This window comes from Microtus pennsylvanicus, chromosome 9, assembly GCF_037038515.1.
Source record: "Microtus pennsylvanicus isolate mMicPen1 chromosome 9, mMicPen1.hap1, whole genome shotgun sequence".
NCBI classification, from domain to species: domain Eukaryota; kingdom Metazoa; phylum Chordata; class Mammalia; order Rodentia; family Cricetidae; genus Microtus; species Microtus pennsylvanicus.
In genome coordinates, this window is record NC_134587.1 from 65,596,747 (window position 1) to 65,617,011 (window position 20,265).

Sequence of the window (20,265 nt, forward strand, 5' to 3'; positions counted from 1 at the left end):
GCGCGCCTTTAATCCCAGCACTCGGGAGGCAGAGGCAGGCGGATCTCTGTGAGTTCGAGACCAGCCTGGTCTACAAGAGCTAGTTCCAGGACAGGCTCCAAAACCACAGAGAAACCCTGTCTCGAAAAACAAAAACAAAAAAAAAAAAGGGAGTTAGGAATCTTTTAATGCAAGGTTAGTTTTAGGTCATCGCTTTTCTTATCTTTAAGTGAGGTAAACCAATGCATGCTTGTTTTTTCTATCTATGTGAGCTGCTACGAATTAACAGCTTTGTGCAGGTAGTAATCATATGTTTTGGGTATCTAGGAATGTCTTAAATGAAATTCTTTTGGCTGGAACCTAAATGTTGACCAAATGCCTGTCAAAAAAAAATAATGGAAAAAGGCAGAACTCTAAGTTTACATAGGAAAAAGGAGCAAAGACCTAGTAGTGGGAAGCAGGTTTTTTTGACTGTGTGACCGTCTTCACACAGAGCTCAAATAGTGATGAATTGTGTAAGATAAATCCCAAATTTGTAATAGAAAGGGAGTCAGATATAGCAAAAAATATTACAGCAAGAAACAGCCATTTTATTAATAAAGCAATAATGCTAGCATGTTTTGCTTCCTGGCCTAATCCTGCAAAACAGAGTCCCTGACTCTGGTGGGTTGACCTCATGAAAAAGATGGGTGTAATAATTGTATAATGTTGCAGATTGTAGCATACAATGGTCATTTAAGTGGGGCCTGGGGAAGCTGCATTAATCAAAAGTTGTCAGAGCAACTAGAGTCAAAATCAGTAAAAACGCAGTGGAATTCTCCCTCTTGCCATGTATTAAATTCAACACAAAGTAAACCAGAGTCTTTGAGCTGATGCCTGAATATTAAAGCCCAGAGAAGACAGGCGAGTGCTCATGTCTTACGATTAGCAGCGAAGAAAAGAGACACGTGTTCATCATCAGAATCAGTGTGTTTAGCTGTGAAGGACACATTCTGGAAAGTCAGTAGAGTGATCACAGTCCCTGCAGTGGGCATGCTTGCTCATGTGAGCCAGGGTCTTACTAGACAGCCCAGTCTGGCATGGGTATTGCTGTCTTCCTGCCTGCTTCACCCTGGTGCTGGAGTCACAAGCCTGTGCCACCAGGCCTGACCTCAGTTGTGCTTGAAGGAGACTTGTTTTGAGAAAACACTAGATACCTAGTTCACGAGGAGTCAGGACTGGAGCTTCTCCACTGGGTATAGAAACTGTCCCTCTAAGGCCATCCCTGATATTGCTGCAGAGTCAAGACATTTAGGGACTCTTTAGCCATTATTGCATGAGTACCTTTAAATTGCATGGATATATATTAATGGAACTGTGGGATGTATTTTGAGGATTAAAATGTTTCTGGCCTGTTCTAAAAGCAATAGGTTGCAACAGAGAGCAATAACATGGCAGTTGATAAATATTTAAGCTGCTGGAGATCAGTAAAGTTTATCATTATTTTTTCATTGCTCATCAAATATCCATTGTCAGCCATCAAATAGATAAAACGTGGTAGAAGCAGAAATCCCAGATCAGAGGATCATCAAAGGGTTCATGGGGAACAAGGGAGCTTTGTGTGGTTCCCATCCACATTTCCATGCCTTCCCTTACACATATGCAAACCCTAAAATCTAACCTTTTGAAGAATCCCGTTTTCTGTGATCCAACTTTTAGTGTCCAAATACAAACAAGATAAGCAACTCCCTTTTCCTTCATAGGTTACCAGGTTGAAGAGGATCCTCTAGGATGACTTGTTTCTGATCTGAGGTCTTATCTCTGATGTGTGCTTGACTCTTCACCCCACCCTTACACCCACAGCTAAGCCAGTTCAATAGCCCTTCATCTAGAAGTTTGCACTGAAATTCAGTCTATTGAAGCCCAGGTCTGCCTGTCTATGCTCAGCTGCTCCAGGGTGCTTCCATCCTGAAATGTCTTTCTGCATGAGACACTGACCAAGGATCCATACTCTTCTAGTGAAGGAGGACCAGCTCCCATAGAGAAGAGGACGGATAGTATGGCAATGGCCAGCAGGTGGCAGAGCTGTCCTAAAGGCTCTTGTTTTCCCAGAAAGTCTTTAGAGGCCTCTCAGAGCAGTAGGCATCAAACACCAGTCTGCTGAAGTCGACATTAGCACATTAGTTCTTCATCAGCTTTTATCAGTTACTGGATGAAGGCTTTCTGATTACAATTAGGGTTGTCACCAATCTGATTACAGCAGATAACCAGTTCAGACCACCTATCCCTTACTGCTACGAGTCAGCTAGGGTCATCCTTGCAGATGTGGGCATTTCCGTTGTGCTATGTTTCTACCTGGCCCCAAAATGCCCCTTTTCCATCAAGATATATATTTCATTATTTTCTCCTTCTCTCCTGCCGCTGATGCCTCATGTTTGCTCCCATTCCTACTCACCCCCAGTTTACCCAGGAGATCTCTTTAATTCCCCCTCCCAGGGAAATCCATGAGTCCCTTGTTACCTCACCTCTCTGGGGCTGTGGATAGTAGCATGTGCTAACAATTCTGAATACTACTTAAAGTTGTGTGGAGCTGATACAAATCTAGGGTTTAATGGGCAGATAAGTGATCTTGGGCTGTTTAGTAAAATCCTAACATTTAGAATGAGAATGTTGACTTTTTTGAGAAGTCAGGTCATTGGGACTATGGAAACTTGAAGATAATCATGATGTTTTCTGCCTCCCCCATTAACGAGGGCTTTGAATGTGGTTCTAATCTAAATGAGGCTGGGTTATGGGGTGAGAGATGAGAATGATTACAACCACATTGAACGTTCTTATTACACATCAGAAGCCTTGTGTGATAGCCTTGATGTTCCTACAAACTGCAGTCAGGAATTTCTTTATAGCAATCTGGTACTTGGTTCTCAGAGCCTTTCTTGGAGACAACAGATAACTGCATGCACGCGTGTGTGCACACACACACACATGCATGCACGTGCACGCGCACACCCACACAGAACAGGCTACAAGGATTTTATTTAGATACAAAGGAGGAAAAAACTCAAAGACGCAGTATGGGACAAATAGTATCCTTCAGGTTCTCATCTCATGTGAACCAACCTATTCTTTTTGTTCGTAGTGATCAGCTGCAGCTGAGTCTATAGATGATGTTATGGTACTTGCAGGCCCCAATGAGGTGTTCTCAAAATCCACAGCCCCCTTTTCTGCAATAGCAGGCCAAGACTGACCTCGCATCTGGGGATACAAAAACCACAGGAAGCACTTAGTGCCCAAGTCAGCAGGATGGAAGAGACCCTGGGTAAGACATGTGCTAGGTGAAGTGGGTCCCCCACATTCATCATTCATGACAACAGCCTGAGAAATCACAATCAATATGAATAAATATGCATGTTAAATATTGGACGTGCACAAAACTAAAGGCCTGTAACAACTAGTCTTAATTTTGTTTGTTTTTATTTTTGTGCTTCTATCATAACACATTTTTGTGCATCCTTCCATCACCTAAATATCTAAGCACATACTTCCAGATACTAAAATATAATAAACACAATAAAATATTCTCCCTATGATGAACTCTAGCCATTTAGACTTAGAGAGAAAAGCAGTTACTAATCTATCTATGTATTAAATCTAGTGATAGTCACAAATATAAATTGAAAAAAATGCACAAAAAATTGATTTACTAAGCTTTTGCTGTTGAATGAGAAAAATAAAGAAGTAATTAAATCCCCTAGGTAACCTGATTTCAGAGCTTATCTCCACACTTCTTCTCTGCCCCAATCTCTAACATGCTGACATCGCTCATTTGGATCTATCAGAGCAGCACTTTCATTCCCTCCAAATGATATGGATGTATCCTGCTCATCCTCTCCCAGCTGTCCTGGTCTAGAACCTTCTCAGCAATTCTTTGGTGAGATTTTGCCTGGATCTGGATGGCCAATAGGAAAAAGACCATGAGTAGAATGAGCATCCTCATGACCATGGATTTCCTGGGGGATGAAATCAGGAGCCAAGTGTAGGGGGGCGGTATGTGAAGAGAAGGGTCTAAGATAAGTCCTGTGTTGGGCAGGGTCTGCAGTGATAAAAAAAAAAACAGATGTGTCCTTAAGGTTCTTTTGACACTATTGTTCTCACGGCTTCCATGACAAATGCCTCCACATGTGTGTCTGGTGACTGCCTTTGGTTTAAGTTGGTGAGGATGAGGAGGACTCTGCTGTTGTTTCCTGTTACTTGGATTTTGTTACTTCCCCTTGAATGAGTGTTTACTTTTAAATGTTAAAATAGAAAAAAAGAAGCAGCACTCTCATGCTTTAACTTCAAGGACACAATGCCTCTACCTCTCTGAAGATGGATTCTTCTGAAGTTGTCTGCTCTGGGGTTAGACCTGGATCTTGCAGGTTTGGTTATCAAGACTTGTAAGGTCTGGTTCTGTTTCAGCACACGTGCTGAGCACATTGACGGTTTCAAACTATGCATGAAATGAGCTCTTGTGATTCTAGGTAAAGTTTCAAAATTATGAGTGACAATTAAAAATTAAGAATACTTCCCAATGATTTGATGCCCAATGGCTCTTAACCTCCAATAAAATGAATTAAAGACATAGACATAAGACCTGAAAGCAAAAAACTGCTAGATGAAAATTCAGAGCTGTATCTGGACAGTGATTTCTTACGTGACACTAAATGTGCTGGGAACGAGGCAAAGGTGATCAAGCGAGATTGTACTGGCCTGTACAGCTTCTACATAGGAGAGGAAATGAGCATGGATGTGAAATGGCCAACTCGAGCATGGTGGGAAAGGTTGGCAAAGCACACACCTGAAAAGAAACTATTATCCATATGTAGGCAATGTGTTTGCTGATTGACCCTAACTGGAGTTATGAACTGTACCTGAAAACAGAGCATCTATGTCCTCAGAGAGTTACATTTCAAAAGGACGACATGCATTTTATTAAGTCATTCCATTTATTTTGCCCAGGACACAAGTGACTTATTTAAGGCAGAAATGTCTTGTGGGACTTTGGTAACTGCATATTATGTTTGCAACCACTAATCAATATTCTGTGATATTTGAGGCGAAAAGAGTTGTACTGGCTAGAGTTATACTCTCTCCACCAGTTCATTTGGTGCAGTTGGTATCTGTCATGGCCCAACACAGATTGTCATGGCAACTACCAAGTGAGATGCTTCTAGCATCCTTTCTTCTTAAAGAGTGATGGGGTATTCTATTCTCCCAGCATGCCTCCTTCATTATCGAATGTCTGTGCTATTGGAGTCTACAATCCAAGAGGTCACCACTGTTCTTTTCCTAAGATAGCACACATAGCTCCCTTAAGGAGTGTGTGGTGTTCTGGGGTCCGAGTCTTAGCATTCTGTAGTAACCCTTTCCTTGGAATCACTTCCAGGCTGCAATAAGCCTAGCAAAGCTATAAGTGTATAATATACACTTGAGGGTATATTGCAGAGCACACTGGTGTCATTGGGCACATGCACTTTCTGTATGTGAAGAACAGTTTTCTGTGTACAAAACACATCCTGTCATCCACAACACAGGTGCTGCCGACAATGTGCACATCAGATTGTGGGGTGCCTTGTTTCCTTCCTACCCATGCAGCCTCAGGACTAAACGTTTCTAATATTGGTAAAAATTTTCTCTCTGGAGCTGTAAACAACCCAAGGCTTAGAAGGTAGAGGTATAATCCAGGCCTGCTTATTGCAACTTCAACACTTTTTAAGGCGACAGAGGCTATATGAAAGTTATTACAGCTGTATAAAGCTGAGAGTGGTAGTTTTGAATCTACCTAAAGGCAGAGTCAAAAGTCAAGAGAGAAATGTGACACGATCATCAGCACTCTGAGCTTTCACTTTTGAGCACTTTGTGTCTGCACCATGGGGTTATCGTTAATATTGTTAGTATTTGGAGGCAGTATTTTGTAAGTGAAAACTAAACTATCTGTTCATTTGCAAAGGTTTCCTTGAAGATTCGGGTACTTGATATCCAGAGTCCTGATGAAGCCTTATAGCAAATTCTGAAAGAATGCAAACACACAGGGAGTGTATTGCAAGCATTTTATTGGAAAGAAAGGAGAAACACACATGCAGTGGTAATCAGGGACCTCTTTTGGACTTGTTCATCTCGTTTCAGGTCTCCAGGCTCAGCTGCAGCAGAACACATAGTTTTTGCCATCCTTGGTGCATATCCCACTGATGCGTCCTCGTATTGTATGGGATCGGCTTCTACAGTAGCATATCCTGTGCTTTCCTGAGGCTGGAGATGCAGAGAGAGAATCAAGAATGGAATTTGGAGGTCAGCAGGATGGGAGAGTATACAGGTGATGAAGATGTTTGAGACAGCATGGGCATGTTTTGTTGACAACATTACAGCCAGCAGCATGGTCAACATTGTAGATGAATAATATACTTGAGGAATGTTAGTAATAAGCAGGACATGGGATACATTCAGGTGTGTCTTTAATTTTAATGTTCCTTTTCTAACCATTCCCATATTTGAGTGCATTCTTACTCTGATTTGAAGTTTTTATAGACACACAAATTTATTTCCTATACCTAAGTCTACTCATTTTGTTCTATAAGCATCTACTCAATATATTGTTCTATATTCTGGTGAAATTCCCAAGCATATTTTAAAAGGAAAAGCATCATGATAAAAAAAATCAACTGACTTCACTCTCACTGTTACTGCTATGAATAAGAAACAGAAGAAAGCAAGACAGAGTTACCAAGGGAGTCAGACTGTTCTTGACCGGATTCCAGGGCGCATCTTCCACTCTCTCTCAGGAGACTCCAACCCTCTATCATACTGGGTACAGACACTCACCTGCATCTTTTTTTTTAACTAATTTATTTATTAAAGATTTCTGTCTCTTCCCTGCCACCGCCTCCCATTTCCCTCCTCCTCTCCCAATCAAGTCCCCCTCCCTTGTCAGCCCAAAGAACAATCAGGGATTGAAGTCCAAGAAACCCCCACCTCCATCCGGGTCTAGTAAGGTGAGCATCCAAACTGCCTAGGCTCCCACAAAGCCAGTACGTGCAGTAGGATCAAAAACCCATTGCTATTGTTCTTGAGTTCTCAGTAGTCACTCACCTGCATCTTTAAGAGAGGAAATTTCTGGGCCTTCAAAGGAAATGGACACATCCTGGTCCTCTCCCTGGCTGCTCCTCATTTTTAGTCTCCTTAGTGTCTTCTGGGAGAGGATCAGCCTGGGCCTGGAAGGCCAGCAGGACAAGGGCAGAGAGGAGGACAAGTGTCTTCATGGCTAAGAGTCACCTGAAGGATGAGTGAGCAGGAGCCCAGTGTGTGGTGACTGAGGAACCAACAAAAACATTAAGAATAAGAGTTAGGAGGAAAACATCAAGAATGAGATAAGGACAAACAATGCTGCTATACTTGGAAACAACCATAATGTCCCTCAACCAAAGAATGGATAAGGAAAATGTGGTACATTTACACAATGGAGTACTACACAGCATAAAAAAATAACATCTTGAATTTTGCAGAAAAATAGATGGAGCTAGAAAGCATCGTTTTGAGTGAGGTAACCCAGACACAGAAAAAATAAGTATCACATGTACTCACTCACTAGTGGTTTTTAAACACAAAGCAAAGAAAACCAGTCCACAAATCACCATCCTAGAGAACCTAGACAACAATGAGGACCCTAAGAGAGACTTACATAGATCTCATCTACATGAGAAGTAGAAAAAGACAAGATCTCCTGAGTAAATTGGGAGCATGGGGACCATGGGAAAGGGTTGAAGGGAAGGAAAGAGGAAGGGAGGGGAACAGAGAAAAATGTAGAGTTCAATAAAAATCAAAAAAACAGAAAACTAAAAACAAAAAAAGAATGAGATAAGGAAATCACCAGGATAATAAAGAATAGGGAATACAAAAGAAAAATAAAGAGAAGTTGTGAAAGTAACCATCAAGAGAATATGTGAGTGTCTTTCAGCCCACCCCCCTCAGATAGAAAAGTCTTCACATGCTCTGACTTATGGATTTCTTTCAGCCCTAGGCTATCTGGAATTTGTTCCCCCAGGCAGTAATAGTGTCAGACTTGTCTTTCAGGATCATGGATTGTACCTAACTCTTAGAACACAAGAACATGAGAAGCCCAGAGGATATTGGGTATGATCAGCAGTAGAAACTGCAGCAGAGGCATCCGGATCCCTGTCACACCAACCTGTGACACCACTGTTCCTGACCTTTCTTCAGACACAGTCTTCCCTTTCTGTTCTATGACCATCCTTGTGCCGTCTTTCTCTCCCCTCATCATCATCAACCATTCTTGATTGCTTGGAGAATGAATGGCTCTGTGTCTTTTTACTTTCTGGGTGTCTCTCCAAAGCTTCACTGTGTAAGAGATAACAGGGTCTCAGACTTTAGGCAACCCAGGAGAGCAACATGTAGTTGTAAAATTGTATTTATGTGCTTCAGGTTTGGGCCGGTGAACTGTTTCTGTGGATATTAGAGCTCAGTCCATAAAACAAGGATCAAGACTACAATATGAATTTTCAGAAGGGGAGACTGGGAACCCACAGAACCTCTTGTGCTGAGCTTGTCTTAGGAGCTAATATATGCATAGTTATAAAACCATGTATATAAAGACTAGGTTTTGCTTAATATATTACCAGGAAGGATGAAAACCATGAAGTGTGGATAGAAGGATATATGGGAATAAAATAAGTCCTTATCTCTTCAGAAATAGAACATACCTGTATTGTAGAGGTAGAAACATCTATAGTACAGACCATTCCCTTGGTCTTAGTACGCTAAGGGTCATAGCGCTCTTAATGTTTTTTTCTCAGATGAGGTTGCATAACCAGTCCATACATAGAGAGAAGTAGCACATTCTTCACCCTTGAGTTAAGAAATCCCATTATATAGACTGTTTCCTTCTGTCCTCAGTGAGCCAAGGGTCAGAATGCTCTTAGAAGTGGAATGTGCTTCTTTCTCAAACAAGCCTGCTGGCAACAAATTGTACATATGTGAAAATAAGTTTCAGAGGATGTGGCTTATGAAAAATTCACGTGTATATAAATATACATATATATGTGCATAATATATATATATACCATAGTATAGGCAGTCATGATTTTTGTCATATTCATTATACTATTATTAATAACTCATTTCATTCTCCTTTACAGTTTATACATTTAATCAGCAACATAGATTATTCAACATTAAATCAATTTTAGGTACATGTTGTGTTGAATATTTTATAATTTAAATGGAAATATTAATGCATTTATCATATAACATGCTATTTCATTTATTTTCCCCTTAGCTTTTTTGAGATATATTTGATGAAAGTGGTATATAATGCATGCAGCATGATGAATTTATACATGGATACGCTGTGAACTGATCACCACAACCACCATAATTTACACAACTAGCATTTCTGAAATGATCACTTCAAATTTCTGTCTTTTATTTTTTGAGATTAAAATATAATTGCATCTCTTTCTCCTCCCTTTCTGTCCTACAAACCCTTCCATAGTATCCCTCCCATCTCTCTTTCAAATTTAGGGCCTCTGTTTTCATTAATTGTTGTCAAATACACATATACTTATACATAAATGTTCCTAATTACATAAATACACCTTGCTCTGTGAGTATGTTACTTGCATGATGTTTTCAGTGATGATCATTCATTATTGGATAATAATAATAATAATTGTCATGCTCTCCAGCAGTGAAGTCTATTTCTATCACTATGTATTCTTTAGTTGCCTGTAATTCTCTGTGTAGGGCTGAGACCTCCTGTACTTTCCTCAACCCACTTCAGCATATATATTGTTGTCGTCCTTGTTCAGCTCATACTTAGGAAGTCATGTTGGAGAGGCTTTATTGGTGTAGCTTCTGACATTCTTTTGGAGATAGATATAGATATATATTTCCAATGATCATCTGGCTCTTCCAATCTTTCTGCCCTTGAGCCTTAGGTGTACCAGTACTTTTGTAGATGTACCCATAGGGACTGATCCCTACATTTCGATTGGTTGTGTTTCTTCTCTAATGATCTCCCTTGGTTGCAAAGAGCTGTTTTCTTGTTGAACAGAATGGAATGCTTATCTATGGATACAATGAAAAATACTGAGAGTGTAGTTAGGGTTTGTGCTGGCTTAGTAAAATGGTGGTTGTAGGTTTTCCTCTAAGATCCATGACTTCTCTAGCTCTGAGAAGTTGACTCAATTTCCAGTACCAGACTGTTTTGTTGAGTAGTCCTCAAGTCCAATTAATTAGAGAACTGTTGGTTATTGCCAAGGAATGCACGCCACTCTTGCATCCTAACGGTGGTTGTTGTAGTTCATAGACATCATAGCTAGGGAAGACTGCTGTGGTAGGTTGGTTGTTTCCCTCCTCTGGAAGTTTGATGGTTCCAAGAGACACCATGAAAGCTAGTCTCCTCAAAGAGGAGATTTCAGTCAGTTCTAGGTAGGGATCTCTGAGTTATACATCTGAGGTACATGGTGTTTTCAGTAATAGGGATCTTACCTTCCACCTCTAGAGGACAATCAAGGACACTAGCAACAGAATGTGCTGTTTTAGAATTCTCTTGGAAATCCTGATTGCCAACTCAAAAGAGGTTTCTCATGCCTAGTGTTGGAACTTTTGTCAGATGGCTGTTGGCTCTTCGAGAGAGAATAGTCAAAACAGATGAGAAATTTCATCCAAACATTACATTCATATTTATAGACAGACTTACATGTATTATAAGTTTTTCTTTGCTTGCTTGCTTTTGGTGTACCTTCATTTTTTTTAAAAAAAAGAAAACAAACTATCTTTTCAAAATTTACATACGAATCTGTTTCCACTTCCTCCCATCCTCCCATACTCTCCACCTAACTCCCGCACCACACCCCCACATCCACTCCTCAAAGAGAGTAAGGCATATTGCTTTAGGAAAGGTCCAAGGCCCTCCTTACTATATCTAGGCTAAGCAAAATATCCATTCAAAGAGAATAGGTTCCAAAAAAGTCAGTACAAGCAGTAGGGTTAAATCCTGGTGCCCCTGCCAGTGCCCCGCAGTCTGCTGCAGCCATGCATCTGCCACCCACATTCAGAGGGACTAGTTTGGACCTATGCTGTTTCCTTCCCTGTCCGGCTGGAGTTGATGAGCTCCCATTAGTTCAGATAAACTGTTTCAGTGGGTGAACCCATCATCATATTGGCCTTTTTGCTCATATTCTCACTCCTCTCACTCTTCAAGGGGATTTTGGGAGCTCAGCTCAGTGCTCCAATGCAGGTCTCTGCCTCTGTTTGCATCTGGATGAAGGTTATATGGTGATATTTAAGATATTCATCAGTCTGATTTACAGGGCAAGGCCAGTTTGGGCACCCTCTCCTCTATTGCTTAGGGTTTTAGCTAAGCTCATCCTTTTGGATTCCTGAGAATTTCTCTAGTGCCAGGTTTCTTGCTAGCACTATAATGGCTCCCTCAATCAAAATATCTATTTCCTGACTCTCATCTCTGTCCTTCCTCCATCTCAACTATACCATTCCCTCAACTTCACCTCCCCACTTCCCTTTTCCCCTCATCTTTCCCTCTGCCCTCCCTCCTGCCTCCACCACCATGCTCCCAATTTTATCAGGTGATTTTGTCTATTTCCAGGTGCATCTATGTATGTTTTTCTTAGGGTTCACCTTGTTACTTAGCTTCTCTAGGACCATGAACTATAGGATCAATATCCTTTGCTTTATTTACATCTAGTATCCACTTATAAGTGAGTACTCACCATGTTCATCTTTCTGGGTCTGGGTTATTGAGGGATCCTTAATAGTATGACTGCTAATGCTATCTTAAAAGGAGCCAATACAATCTCAAGTTCTAAAATGCAGATGTTTTCTTGGGGTCTTTCCAATAAAATTCCAACATTTTAGGGAAGAATGTGGTGACTTTTCTGAGAAGTGAGATGCTATCACTGTTTAAATGTGGAAGGCTGAGAATTGTCTGTGAGAATGATAAAAATGTAAGGGAATGCAGAGTTGGGAGACAAGAAACACACACATACATAAAACACACAAACACAAACACATACACACACACACACAATCAGAAGTGATGGTAAACTATCCTAACACTTTACTTCTCCAGCCTGTTATATATTGAATTTCTAGTATTGGTTGGCAGGATTTTGTTTAAAGGGGTTTCATTAAAGATTCTAGCATTGGGTTTCCATGGAGCTCTCACTGAGTCTAGTAGCAGGTACCCAGGAAAATTAACACAGAGACAGGATGCTGTGAATTTATTTCAAATAAAGAAAATCAAGAACAAGTACAAGGACATTGGCAGTTGGTTCCTAGTTCTTGAAGAGTATGGTGTCCTTGTTTTATCTCTGCTCCTGATGCTCAGGGGCAGCAAAGTAGGAATGATATAGGTGGTTTTGCACAGGTGCCTTTTACACGTTCAAAACGACCACAGCGGAATCGGCAGGAGCACCGCTGGTTCCTCAATAGACCTAGTGAAAAAAGGACACGAGACACTGAGTGCTGGGTCAGACATAGATGGTAAAGAGAATTGAGATGTTTTGTGTTGAACCAAATGTCTATGGCCTGTGACTTCCTAAAATCCAGCTGTCTTTACAACTCTGTGAACATAAGTCAATACACAAAGCAAGGGATCGTCACTTGGGATTTGAGACTTTGCTCAACAGCCTTCCCTTCCCTGTACTCCGGGCCCTCCATGCACACCTTGAACATGCTATCATCCCAGCCCCAAATTCAAAATTATCCCCTATAAAAAAATATGCTCTCTGTCTGTAGCTAAATTGACCTATTTTGATTCAGAAGTTATTTATGTCTCTCTATATATTAAGCTTTGTATGTTGGAGACAAACCTTAGAACCAAATCTTCAGAGGTAGAGAATCTCTTAAATGCAATGGCCTGCAGTGTTTGAATTTTCAATTCACTTTTAATTCAATTAACTTTCATTTCAATTAACTTTCAGTGAGAAAGTTAAATCCCAGAGAAGTTAATTAACAGCGGTTGTAAGAAAGGTGGACCTGTCCCGACCACAGCCTTTGGCCAGCCTTGCCTTCTAACTCTAGTCCTCTATCATGTGGATGTGTTCACCTGCATCCTGGAGACCAGAGCTTTCAAGCCCTCCAAAGGAGATGGACATGGCCTGGTCCTCTTCTGATGGCTGCATCTTGTCAGGGGCTTCCTCAGCTGCTCCCAGGAGAGGCTCAGCCTGGGCTTGGAGGACCAGCAGAAGGGTGGTGATAAGCACAAGAGTCTTCATGGCTGAGAGTCACCTGGTGGATGGGTGAGCAGGAGCCAAGTATGTGTGGCATGAGGATTCGTCCTGTATTTATAGTTCTGCTAGGAGAAAGGTAGGGACAGGGTTTGCTGATAGACAAAGGCGGCATTGATGAGGAAAGAGGGAACTTACCCCTTCAAAGTCCCCTTGTTGTTCCTGTGTTCTCACAGCTTCCAGCAATGGTTCTGTGTTTAGTGTCTGCTTGCCGAACAGCAAGATGACAAGGATATCATTATCATTTCATATTGTCTGAGTCAATATTTTCTCACTAATATTGGAAAAAGGAAAATAAAACCATAAAATTACCCCCTTCGTTTCAATACTTTGGAACAGTTTGGAAAAAATGGTATTGATTCTTTTACAAACTTCTTGTAGAATTCGGCAAGTGAAATCACCGTTCCCGGGGACTTTCCTTATGGAGCTCCCTAAGCATTCGCAAAGTTACATATAATTGGTAGAAACCCTGAATAGAAAAAAACAGACTTGATCTAGACACATGGACTGTTTTCAAAGCCCTTCTAAAGCTCTGGTATATACTGTAGACAATGCATCTTAATGATAAGCCCAGACCTTTAAAGGGAATGGGCCTTTGGTGCTTTGTTTTGTTTTAGTAAGCATATAAAGTGATGGGTCTTATTACTACATTTTCTTATCCTCAACGATAACTGACATTCTTCAGAGACACCACTAATGGAAACCTTAAAGGTCCAGCCTATAAGATTTCTTCTCTATGTTCAAAATAAAGATACCACAACAAGCACAAAAACTAAAATCTGAGGGTTAAGAAGTCTACTCAAAACATGTTCTACTATCCATGTCTGTCTATTGTTCTCTTTTCCTTGTTCTCTCTTTTAGTTCTGTTTAACTGTCTATAATTTCTTAGCTCTAATTCTCTCAATTTTAATTTTAATTCTTTTCTATATTCTTTTTCTTCTTCATTTTCATTTTACTCTCTTTGCTAATTTCTGGGACATTTTTGCCTCGGATTCTGCTTCTGTCTGCTCCCACTTCTTCTTTTTTCTTTGTTCTTACCCAGCTAAAAAGACCCACAAAACTTTGCAGGCATGGGTAACCAGGAAACCTACATAAACAGACAAAGGAAGCTTATGTTCCTTGGTCCATTAGCATTGTTTCCAAACGTTAGCAAGCTTCAATGTCAGCAAGCTCCTAATTAAGCTTGATGCTTATCAGAAACACCAGTGAAGGTTTTTCTTCCTCCTAGTGGTGGGTAAAGGGTTAATTATTTTTTTCTAAGAGTAAGACACAACAGTAAATCTCCTTAACTAAAGTCATCAGTAAACTGAGGTGAAGGTAAAGTGAGGAGTTAGGAATCTTTTAATGCAAGGTTAGTTTTCTTATCTTTAAGTGAGGTAAAATCAAGACTTGTTTATTTTTTTTTACCTATGTGAGCAGCTATGAATTAACAGCTTTGGGCATGTAGTAATCCTATGTTTTTGGATATCTAGGAATGTCTTTTTTTTTAATATTTCTGTCTCTTCCCCACCACCGCCTCCCATTTTCCTTCTCCTCCCCCAACCAAGTCCCCCTCCCTCGTCAGCCCAAAGAACAATCAGGGTTCCCTACCCTGTGAGAAGTCCAAGGACCACCCACCTCCATCCAGGTCTAGTAAGGTGAGCATCCAAATTGCCTAGGCTCCCACAAAGCCAGTACGTGCAGTAGGATCAAAAACCTAGGAATGTCTTAAATGGAATGCTTTTGGCTGGACCCTAAACACTGACCAAATGTGTGTCAGAAAAGATAATTGCAGGAAGGCAGATCTCTAAGTTTACACAGGTAAAAGCAGCAAAGACCTGGCAGTGGGAAGCAGGTTTCTTGACTGTGTGACTGTTGTCTTCACACAGAGCTCAAATAGTGCTGAACTGTGGAAAACAAATCCCAAATTTGAAACAGAAGTGGAGTCAGCTACATCAAAATCCTTACAGCAAGAAACAGCCACTTTATTCATAAAGCAATAATGACAACCTGCCTGGTATACTGTTAAAATCCTTCAAAACAGAGTCCCTAACTCTGTTGGGTTGACCTTACCAAAAAGATGGCTGAGTAATAACTGTATAATGTTGCAGACTGTAGCGCACAACAATCCCTTAAGTGGGGCCTGGGGAAGCCGCATTAATCAAAAGTTGTCAGAAAACTAGAGAGTCAAATGCAGTGGAATTCTCCCATATGCCATGTAATAAATTCAACACAGAGTGAACCAGTGTCTTTGAGCTGATACCTGTCTATTAAAGCCCAGAGAAGACGGGGGAGTGTTCATGTCTTATGACTATCAGTGAACAAAAGAAACATATGCTCATCATCAGAATTAGTCTCTTAAGCTTTGAAGGACTTGTTCAGGAAAGTCAGTAGTGGTGGACATGTTTGCTCATGTGAGACAGGGCCTTACTAGACAGCCCACTCAGGCATGGGTATTGTTGTCTTCCTGCCTGCTTCACCTTGGTGCTTGAACCACAAGCCTGTGCCACCAGGCCTGACCTCAATTTTATTTAAAGAATACATAATAATGGTTTTTAGCGCCATCCTTTTTCCTGCAAAATTCAAGATGTCATTATTTTTTCTGCTGTGTAGTACTCCATTGTGTAAATGTACCACATTTTCCTTATCCATTCTTTAGTCGAGGGGCATTTAGGTTGTTTCCAGGTTCTGGCTATGACAAACAATGCTGCTATGAACACAGTTGAGCACATGCCCTTGTGGCACGGTTGACATCCTTTGGGTATATACCCAAAAGTGGTATTGCTGGGTCTTGAGGAAGGTTGTTTCCCAATTTTCTGAGAAATCACCACACTAACATCCAGAGGGGCTTTAGCAGCTTGCAAACAATCTCAATAAGTAACAGAAGTTACCACTCTAAAATGCAGACGTTAAGACGGAACATAGGGTAGTGGTTAAGTGCAAGGGATCAGGTCACAGCCCTGTTGCCTAATCTTTAGGCAATTAACCTGAGTAAGGCAATTAACCCCTTCAAAGTCCCTTTACAAAGCCACAGAGTATTGGCCAATAGGAGCAGCAACTTTATTGGGTTGTTGTGCAAACCTCTTATTGGAATAGATAAAAAGCACTTAGAAATCAATAAATATAAACTAATACAAATATACTGCATATGTTATGTATTTTCAGAATGATACCTGACATCTTAAATTTCAAATTATCATGTTTCCTATGAAGTCACACAAATCTGACTTTGTTATAATTAAAAATTAATGTGTGGTGTTATTTTTGTTTTACTTGTTTTTTAAAATTAAATCTGTTTAAACTCTACAATACATATTAAAAGAATACACATTGATTATTTTTGTAAAAAAAATATTAAGGCAGACATAAGAGAGAGGAGGCATCTACCTAGGCCAGCAGTATCACTTGAGCTTCTTTTTGAACATTGTATCTGGAATCTGTTCTCTTCTTTGAAACTGTCACTCACTGGAGCCAGGGTTTTGTTTAAAACAGTTACATTCCAGAGACTCTTGACTAAGCCCCACAGTATCATGGCTAAGTACCATGTAATTTCCAGGTCTCAAAGTGAACAGTACTTTAGTTTTTCTCCGTTCTTGGTTCACAGAATGAGAAGCATGAATCACTCCTTATATGTACCCAAAAGATTCAGAATCAGTCCAGTAAACCATAGACTACTCCCATAATGGCAGAACAGTCTTGGTTAGGCCTGAAGATGCAGAAAGAATATAAGACAACGATCAAAGTAGTTACCAGTGAGAGACAGACTGTCTTTAAAAGACCACTTGAGGTATCCGGAATGTTCGTCATATTGGCTTCCTGATGGTCAACAGCATGATCAGCTATCATAAGTGTACTATTGGTGGGAATAGCGGAGCATATATGATTTTATATGTATCACTGGTGTAATGCAGTATCTTCTTCTAGATATGTTGTCAAGACTATTGTTACTTTTAGGCTGTATAATACAGTTATACATGTTTTTGTTACACATGTGTCCATATAAAGATGTACATTGATGTTTTCCTCGTTTTTGGAAAAAGCACAGAAATAATAAAATTCTTCCTATTGGAAAAGGATCTCGATTTGTAAAAATTAATTCAGATATAGAATATACCATGAATAATTTAGGCAAGAGAAAACTTTGATATGCTGTTGGGAGCTATGAACCCCGAGACCCTGAATTTCTTGTAAACAACGTGTTATTCTTGCAGATGCTCTGAGTTCGAGACAATCAGGAGTTCCTGATGGCAGGGGACTGGTTTCTGGTGGATTTGGCTGGGGCGTGGCTATCAGTTAAGGATCCCTCTATAAGCTGCCCCTGGATACAATAAAGGGGGCATTCCTGTTCCAAGGATGACCCGTGCCACTCTGTATGTGTGTCTTTGTGTGTTTAAATCTCTAGGCCCTTGCCCGGCTCATGAATGGTCCTGTAGTGCAGGCGCTGCAATAGAGGAGTAGTGCCGTCGGGCAGTACAATATGCTTCTTTTTTTCTTGCACAACACGAGTAGTAGGATAAAGGTAACAGTTCAGTACCTAAAACTGTCCTGTTGAATACTGGTGGTTTCATGGAGCATTTCCTAGCATGGCTGAGGATGAGAAACAGCTGGTAACACACTTTATTGTGTGGTTTTATTTATTTACTTTAATTCTAATCTCCTAAAAGTAAAAAGTCCAAGATCTCAGACATGAACTACACCACATCATTGATTTGATTGTGAGGAGGCTTCTGGAATATACTATGAGGTGTGCTCAGGTCACACTGGCTTCTTCAGAACAACCTGCTCTAGCTTCACTCTGACCACAAATTTGTCCATCATTTCCTCTTGAGCTTGATTCACCAGGGCCATCTTACTTTGTCCATAATGGCTCCAAAGAAAAGAATCCACAAGGGTAGTAATATCTGAGAATCACTCAAAGAACTGACTGTCAAATCTACAGGCATTCGGGTCTGGTCCAGGGTCCACACTTTCTAAGAACAGCAGGCTCCAACTTCAGAATACCAAAACTCCTTATTCCATGACCTTGCAAAGTTGGAAAATGCCCTCCTCTTTTCTTTATTGATCATAGAAAGGTAAATACTCAAGCAGATGGGAAACAGGAGAAGATAATAAGGCCCTTTCATCATTATCAGCTGGAAGGGAGGGCTGTCACTGAATACACAGACCAACACCATGATATCTGTGAGAACACAGGAACATCAAAGGACGACAGTCTCTCCCAGTTTCCACCAGTGCGTGCCCTCTCTATCTACAGGGCTGTCTCTGCACCTTCTATGACAGCCCTATAAATGCAGACTGACTCCTCCATCACCACACTCTGGCTCTTGCTCACCCATCCTCCAGGTGACTCTCAGCCATGAAGACACTTGTCCTCCTCTCTCTCCTTGCCCTGCTGGCCTTCCAGGCCCAGGCTGATCCTCTCCCAGAAGCAGCTGAGGAGACTAAAACTGATGAACAGTCAGAGGCCTAGTACCAGGGTATGACCATCTCCTTTGGGGGCCCAGAAGGCTCAGCTCTTCAATATGGAGGTGAGTGGTGGTGCCCAGTGTGATAGTGGTTGGAGTCTCCTGAGAGAGGGTGGAAGATGGGCCCTGGAATCCCACTGAGAGCTGGGTGATTCAGGCACTCTTGATCAACACTGTTGATCTTCTATGATCTTCACTGTCTTATTCTTTGAAGTAAGAGTGAGAGTCAAAAGATTATAATCAATTTTCTTTCTTTTAAGTTTTTTTGATCTAAAAATTTATCTGTGGAATAGTTTTAAAATATAGACCATATTGATTAGTCCTTTGTCTATTCAACAGATAATTTTGTTATAGAAAGGAAAAAAACTCTTTTATTTAAAAGAATAGATTTAGGAACCAAATGCCAGTGTATGAATGTGTTGGGTCAAGAAGACACTAAAAGTTGAAGGACTGCGAAATGGGTGTCAAGTTGTGCATGTGACCAACACTTGTTAAATGTGTTCTTTCCCAATGTTTGGAGTTGGTCCCGGTGCTGGGTGTGATGTCACCAATGCAAACAAACCTACTCTGTACCATGTATTTTGCATCTTCACAGTGTTGTGCACTATTGCACATTTCTGGCTACCTTACTTAATGCCTGATGTTTTTTATTTCTTCAGCCAGACGAGGCGTCTTGACATGCTCTTGTAGAAATCACTGCAAACGTTCTGAACGTGTCTATGGAACCTGCAACAGAAGGAACCTATTCTGTTGTCGCTGAGACCAGAGACATGATCACCATGTGTTCTGAGACCCCATGATCGGTCATTACCCTTGTACTTAGCCTAAATTGTTTTTCCTTCTCCAATAAATTTCCCTGGAGAAAAAGAATTTGTTTTATGTTTCTTTGATGCTTTCTATGTGGTTAAGTCAGGACTCTTCTGAGCCAGGTAGCAGAATCTTCAATAAATCCCTTATAAAGGAAGTCTTGGTTACAGGTTAGTAGTCAATTCAAGGGTGAGCAGCGGGTAGGTTCAAAGTCACATCTCGGTGACTCTGCTCTAGCTCCTTCTCCTGTGTATCAACTCTGCTGTCCTTTACATGGGACTCACCCTCAGAACCATGTCCCACATTCCCACGATCCCTTCTTCTATTGAAGGACATTTAGCTGTTTCCATTCTCCAGCCATTGTGAGCGCAGCAGCAATGCACATGACTGACAAGTATCTGTGGAGCAGGATGCTGGGTCATTGGGCGTTTGCCAAGGAGCGGTGCAGCTGTGCCATATGGAGATTTCCTCATGGTCTCTGAGAAGTGTCCGCACTGGTTTCCATGGTTCCTGCACAAATTTGCATCCCACCAACAGTGTGTAAGGGCTCCCCTTCTTTACACCCCCACTCATATTTGTTGAAATTGTTTTCTTGATCTTAACTGTTTGACTGGGGTTAGATGAAACCCAAGTACTTTTAATTCACATTTCCCTAACTGTTGACAATGTTGATCATGTTTAGAGTTCTTAGTTATTTTTATTAGTTTTTTGAAAGTTTCTAACAACCCGTTAACCTGTTGGGAAAATACTTATCT

The 20,265-nt window shown here is 40.8% G+C and overlaps 2 pseudogenes; one reads left to right on the forward strand and one right to left on the reverse strand.

Annotated features, from left to right (window-relative positions):
• Window positions 1–6,133: 6,133 nt before the first annotated feature.
• Window positions 6,134–7,253, reverse strand: LOC142857013 (alpha-defensin 23-like; annotated as a pseudogene).
• Window positions 7,254–18,594: 11,341 nt separating this feature from the next.
• Window positions 18,595–19,992, forward strand: LOC142857014 (alpha-defensin 3-like; annotated as a pseudogene).
• Window positions 19,993–20,265: the final 273 nt, after the last annotated feature.